This window comes from Pinus tabuliformis, chromosome 7 (genome assembly GCF_031772625.1).
Source record: "Pinus tabuliformis cultivar Carrire ecotype Pingquan chromosome 7, CPIR1, whole genome shotgun sequence".
NCBI lineage: Eukaryota > Viridiplantae > Streptophyta > Pinopsida > Pinales > Pinaceae > Pinus > Pinus tabuliformis.
Window position 1 is genome coordinate 1,349,417,659 of NC_142293.1, and position 7,723 is coordinate 1,349,425,381.

A 7,723-nucleotide genomic window follows, 5' to 3' on the forward strand; every position below is an offset into this window, starting at 1 on the left:
GAAGGATTTAGTTGTCTCATCAGAGAGGAAAGAAGACTTGAAAAACTACAGGGTATTAAAATCACTAATAGATGTACCATCTCACACCTTCTTTTTGTTGATGATGTCCTAATTTTCCTTAATGGATTGGTTAGTGATTCATCAATATTCTTTTCTGCTCACAAGTCCTTCTCCCTAGCTACTGGAATGGAATGCAATAAAACAAATTCAACTCTAACTGTTGTTGGATGCTCTCAAGATGAAACACACTATGCCCATCAAGTATTTCCTTTCACACTCCTACCTTTCAAAGATGGTCTCAAATACCTGGGATTTCGACTCAAGTCCATTTTGTACAAAATTGTTGATTGGATATGGCTAGTGGCTAAGAGAGAAAGGAGACTCAATATATGGCACCAAAGATGGCTATCAAGGGCAGGTCCCCTCACTCTCATTAAATCTGTTCTGGAAGTAACACCAGTGTATTGGATGTCTCTGGCCTAGATTACAAGGGGAATTTTATCTAAAATTCAACAATTGTGATGCAAATTTTTATGGAAGGGGAAGCAAGAAGGCCATACTTACACTTGGGTCAGATGGGATCACATTTCCCTACCTAAGATCACTTGGGGAGGATGAGGCATGGAAAACCTTGATGCCTTTGCAAAAGAACTTTCTGCCAAGATGGGATGTCAAATTTTCACTGTAAATAACTTATGGACCAAGGTGCTCATTCAGAAATATATCAGTCCAGTCCACCTCCTTGATTGGATCAGGGGCCTCACATGGAACAGATCTAATATTTCCACTATCTGGCGGGCAGTCTTGAACTCTATATCCTACATTTGTGATGGATTGGACTGGAGGATTGGATCTGGAAACTTGGTTCACATTGGAATGGATCTTTGGTCTGAATGTGGGAATGCATATAATATTCCTCCACAACTCATACATTTTATTTCAAGCATAGGTATCCCACACCTTGCCCACATTGTTGTTCTGAACAACTCCACTGTTTTCTCTCAGGCCTGGAAACCTCTTGAACAATTAGGAATTCCAAATAATTGGCATGATGATTGGCTCTCCTGCACAAATTCTCTTTTTGAATCTCATGTTCGAATTACAGATGGTGAAGATGAGCTCATTTGGGCACATGCAAAGCAAGGTTCCTATTCTCAAAAGGATGGTTATTCCATTATTTTTTTCTGATCATAAGCCCCATGTTATTAACTCGTGGTGGTATGCTATTTCGAAGATGAAGGCACCACCTAGAGCTAAGTTATTCATGTGATGTATCTTTCCTAATAAAGCCCCCACAAGGGATAAATTACAGACGTGCTCATTTTAAGAAACAACCTGGTGCATCCTCTATCGATAGGGAGTAGACTCAATTGAGCATCTATTTATTCATTGCACTATTACCACTTCCTTCTGGAATCTTGTTTTTTCCTCTATTCAACTATCCAACAGATGACAAGGTGCAAATATCCAAGTGGCTTGGTAATTGTGGTGGTTTGCATCACAACCTATCAAAATAAGGAACCTTCCCCTCCTAATTTGCGTGTGCATTTGGCTGCATAGGAATAAGCTCATCTTTAAGGGCATCACTCCTCATTGGACACATGCTTATGCTCATCTCATCTCAATTTATAACAGTATCCCGGAGGATGAATGACCACATCCACCTCACACTATTATTGCTTAAACTATTGACAAAAACATTCCCTCAATATATTTTGATGGATTAGCTAAGCATAATGGTTGTGGTGGGGGGGTGCTATTACACCTTACTGGTAATCATTTTTTCAAAATTCAGATGGGCCTGGGAGATTGTTGAGGGCCCCAAAATCGGGTCAAAAACAAGGGGGATACCCACCCGGTCGGGAACCTGGTTGGCGGCTCCTTGCCCATTTGGTGTAGCAGGTCCGACTGGGGATGATGGGACCAGCTTCCCAATCTAAAAGATGTGTGTGTGTAGATTTTGAAGATACTAATCTAAAGGTAATTTTAAACTAATTTAATTCTAGACTCTAAGCTGACTCTATGCTACTGTAATCTAACAAAAACAACACATCTAATCTATACTAACCTGGGGTAAAATTCTTTCATTATGCGATCTAAAAAGATTTCATACAAAAACTGGTAATAAAGATCATTTAGCTATCATAAGAATATAAATCAATTAAGATGAACCATTCTGCATAAAAAGTTAGGCAAAACAGTTGTGAACAGCATATCGCATAATCAGTTATTCATATGTCAAGCACAAACAAATGATTCCACCGTACAAAAGTGCCAAATGGTAATCCAGACATTCATACATTAACATATAAACAAAACAGCTGTATATTACTCTAAGAATATGAGCAGAAATTAATCAAGAGATAAAAGTACCATTTATGACTGATTTTCACTCACAAACTTCAAGCAATAACAATTTATCTCTACTTACTTCTAACATCTACTAAGAGTACAGAAGTGCAACATCAGTAGCAGACATTAAAATGCAAACATAAATAAATCTCGATCCATCCATTCATCAAAAACCCCCTCCGAGGGTGCAAAAGTGCATGTTCTGAGGACAAGTTTTTTGACAAATTTCCGGACCCTTCTCCAAATGCCATGAGAAGGGTTAAATACTACTAACTAACTAATCTTAATTACACAAATTTAGGGAACGGCTTCAAATGACCGCCCTTTCACTAAAGGAAATTTATTTCTAAAAATTGAATCTAATTTCTAACCGTTTCTGTATCTGCTCCTTAGTGCTGTAAGCAATGTGAGGTTCGCCTGGAAAGAGTCGGTTGGTTGTCTTTTCCTTTTGCTCGGGCGATGAAAGTAGAAATAACAAAAGCTGGCACCTCTTTCTGACAACCTAGAAGATATTTTTGAAAATCTTCCTTTGGCTGGGTGTTTTTTGCTGTGTGTATACTTAGTATAACCCAGATTTCTTTCAAACTGATTGTGCTGTTGCTATTTCGGTTTCCGGCCGTGTGAATGACTCAATGAGTTAGGGATTTCGTTGCCTGAACAATCTTACGTATTGAAAATTGGTTCCATTCTTTGTTCCAGGCTTTTCTGAAGCATCATCCCTTTTCAGCGTTTTTCTTTTTGCTTTACCCAATCTGAGCTTCAGGATCTTTTGCAAACATGCTGCTTTTGTACGCCTTTGACTCTGAGTCTTGGATAGTCTATTTTCATCAGTGTCTGTCGAGTGATACTCTGGACTCCGCGGCTCTGCTGCATGCGGCATTCATTTGCGAATGCATCTCCTCTCTGTTCTTCAAGTATCGGCGTTCTCCCCTTTTCCTTAGATGTTTCCTGCATATAGATTTATATCAGTTACTGCCTTACAGTTTACGCAAAGGAAAAGAGACATGACGAAAAGATTGACATGAAAGCTTTAAACTCTAAAGAATGCATAATCATGACACTCATAACGACTTGACTCTTCGAAAAACGCAACACGATCATCTTTGGATACTCAGGCGTGCTATCATTAATTTCCCTTAAGGTGGGCGCTCGATTTTGGGTTTACAGATCATGCCGAAGAAACTTTGCGATGAGTGGTTTCTGCGATTCGTATCGCAGCAATTAATAGTTTCATTCGTCGCAAATCGCAAATCGCAAAATTGCAGTTTGTAGGATCGCAGATCGCAAATCGCAATATCGCAATTTTCATTTGTTCGTTGTGTGCTGCTTTTGCGACGTTTGTGATATGCGACGTCGCATATCGGCCGTCGGTGATTCCTTTTTATTTTCTTTTAAGGGCGCTTTCAAAATATGCGATGCGATGAATTTCGCATCGCTTCTTTGCAGCTTATTTATGCGCATAGGAAAACTCTTCACTCTCTCTCTGCGATGTGATATAGCTTTTAGGGAGTTAAATACAAAAATTTGGATAAAAATGTTTTTGGGATTTTTTGTTAAGGGTCCCCCTTTGCTTGATGTTATTGCTAATACTAAACAAAGAGGGGGGTTGTTGGTGACCACAACAATGGCGATTCACTGTGAAGAACCAGTTATCTCTGCTTTTCTATTGACATTTCCACTTCCGAAACAGAAAAGTTTTCATATGTCTAAATTTTGTTATGGACAGATAGAGTAGATTACCCCTCATCCTGTCAATGATACTTTGTTTCAATCCCTTCTTTTATTCCAATTGTCTGCTTCCTTTAGGCTTAGTTCTTGCATTCATACCAGACATTACTCGGTCCTTTTTTTTTAAAAGATAAAATAAGGTCTTCTCTGCGTGCTGGCTTTAAAATATGCTCATTTGTCGCAGGTAGAGCCTCTGCTGCCCGCAAGCGTCCATAGCCTCGACAGGGTTACCATTTTATCCAGCAATGATCCTTTTTCCTGCTTGAGGTTATTTACAACATTTCAGAGAAAAATCCTTTTTGGCACTTTTTCCTTTTTTACTCTCTAAAGAACAATGTCTTGGTTTGGTGGCCAAATTATGACACAGTCATTCACTTGATTTACACTTTTGCTGAACAAGCTGGCTCGTGATGAGACCCCTTGTCTTTTCATTGCAACAATCTTGAGTTGTTGCCCTGTTTTGATAGACAGTATTGGCAAAGTCAGCAAGTTATAATATCTGTGATCATGATAAGCCGACTCGTGATGAGACCTCTTATTCTTTGAGATATAGTGCTTTCTCGGATTGTTTCTCTGAATGCTGCGGTTTCCTTTGGCAGGGAGGAAGTCATTGTTTTTCCTTAAGAAAGCTCTGGACGACAATAATAGAGTTTTGAAAATAACAGCTTTGCAGAGAATATTTATTTTATTATTGATGATACCTTTCATTGTGCTGGGATAAAACAATTTTTAACCAAAGGTTGATTTCATCAAAGTCTTTTGAAAGGTTGAAACTGATATCATTATTCAGGCTAAAGTTAACTCTATTTGTCAATAATAAAAATCAGATTTTTCGAAAAGTTTTGCTATTTGTACAAGTGAAATCAAAATCTGATAGAGAGTTAGTGTGCTCTTTCATGAATCTTATTCAATGATCATTTACAACCGGTTTTATTTATAAGAAAGAGAAAACAAAATAAAAGAAACTAAAACTATCCTACAAAAAATAGAAGAGTGATCTTCTATGGAAAATACATTTTAAGAATCTGTCTATTCACAGGCAAAGAATCTCTTCTACCTGCCAAATCCTGCAACACAAACGTCGATGGGCCTATGACTTCTACAATCTGAAAAGGACCAAGCCACAGCTTCTGAAAATTCGTATGTTTGCCCTTTTCTTCATGAGCCTTATCCCATTTCAAAACTAAATCTCTCATCTGAAAGTTCTTTATGGTTATGATGGCTGAGTCAAAAGAGGATTTTATTAGCGCTTGGTGGTGAGCATGGGTTTTCTTAGCTTGTTCTCGGCGTTCTTCTAGTTCGATAATTTCCATTTGTCTTAATTGCAAAGAGGAAGTAGATACTTCATCGATGTGTTGTACTAAAGACAAAGAGGGAATGACTAAGTGAGTTGGAAGAACCACTTCTTTCCCATAAACTAAATTAAAGGGAGAAGTGCCGATTGAAGCTTTATTCATGATTCTATCTACCCATAAAGCATTTATCAGTGCTTTATGCCAATTCTTTTGGTTTTGGTCGACTGTTCTTTTGATAATCCTGATTAGGTTTTTGTTTGTTGATTCAGCCAACCCATTATCTTGCAGATAGTAATTAGCAGAATATTTCAATTTGAACCCTCTTTTCAATGCAAACTCAGTCATTGCATTTCCAGAAAAGTATGATGCATTATCAAACATTAAGGCCGTTGGCAATCCAAACCTAGTGATGATAAATTGATCTATGAATTCAATAATGTTTTCAGAATTAACTTTCTTGAGAGGAACTGCTTCTACCCATTTAGTAAAATAATCTGTTGCCGTGAGGATATACCTATGCTGCTTAGAAGAGTGAGGAACGATCTCACCTATTATGTCCAAGCCCCATTGGTTGAATGGTTGCTCGATGTTGACCGGCTGTAGTGGCATGGACGATTTCCTTTGTTTCCCCGCAACAGTCTGGCAGATTTGGCATTTCTTTACGTAATTGTATGAGTCTTTGAACAGCGTGGGCCAATAATATCCTGCACGTAAGATCTTATGCATAGTAGTCTCTCCAGCATAGTGTCCACCTGTTGGTCCATCGTGGAGTTCCTGCAAAACCTTTTCGGCTTCAGTTTTCTCAAGACACCTAAGAAGTACAGAATTGTAATTCCTTTTAAACAGAACATCATTTATGAGCTGGTATTGTTTAGCTTTCAATCTTAGAGCTCTTTTCTTGGTGTGATCCAAGTGCGATGGAGCATACCCGTTCTTAAGATAATAAATGGTGTCCGCATATAATGATTCTGCGTCGTTTAGGCTTACCTCATACGTGTGTACCTCTTCAGATGAGTTCTCAGGAATTTGCGATGTTCCAGCTAACATCTTGCAGAAACCTTGACCTCTTACGATGTTTGCTGGTTTGATCTCAAGATCGTATTCTTGTAGAGCGGTAATCCAATTTGCTCTCTTTTCGCCTACATCCTTCTCTACCAAAAGGTTTCTTACGGCTGGAAACGGTACTACGACTTTGGTATGGGCTTTAAGTAAGAAAGGTCTGAAATATTTGATCGCTTTGAAAACAGCGTAAGCCTGTTTCTCCACATCTGAGTAATTGAGTTCAACACCTTGTAAGTTCGAGCTAAAGAATGCGATTGGAGCTTCCGCCTTCTCTTGATTTACTTGAGTCAAAATCGCGGCATAAGATTTCTCTGAGGCAAAAGTGTATAAGATGAAAGATTCTGAAAAATTTGGGGTAGCTAAAGATGGAGCGTTGATGATAGCTTGTTTGATCAAGTTGAATGCTTCGTGCTCATCTATGCCCCATTTAAAATTTGAATTCTTTTTTATCATATTTTGTAAAGGAGAAATAATACGTGAAAAATCGGGGACAAACCTTTTTACAAAATTGATTTGTCCAAGGAAAGATTGCATGGCCTTTTTGTTATGGGGTATGGATATTTCAGAAATTTCTTTGATTTTGTCAGGTTCAATGTGAATACCAGATTTCGACACTATGAATCCGAGCAATTTCCCTTCACTTAATGCGAAAAAAGATTTCTTTGGGTTAAGTGAAATTCCATACCTTAAGCATCTTTGAAAGATCTGTTTCAAATCTTTGAGATGGTCGCTTCGCTTCTTGGAGTACACTGTTATATCATCCAGGTAAATCACTACCGATTTATTGACCAAACCTTTAAATGCGATGTCCATGGTTCTCTGAAAGGTAGCGCTGGCATTGATCAGACCAAATGGCATCTTCCGATATGCGTATGTGCCCCACTTGGTTCAGAATGTGGTTTTCAACTGATCATCGGGATGCACCAGCACTTGATTGTATCCTGAAAATCCATCCAGGAAAGACATTAATTCTGAGCCCGCTACTGCCTGTAGTATTTGCTCCATAGGTGGGAGGGGAAAATTATCCTTCTGACAGGCTTTGTTGAGATTCCGGAAATCAATACAGATTCTAATATCTCCGTTTTTCTTCCTAACAGGCACCATATTGGATACCCATTTGGAGTGTCTAACGGGGAAAATTATTCTGGCTCTCAACAATTTATTTAGCTCAGTCTTTATCTAATTTTCTAAGTTGGGGTGAATTTTTCTGAGCTTCTGCTGGACAGGTTTTTCATTGTCAATCATAGGGATAGTGTGTTGAATGATAGAAGTGTTGTATGTTTTCA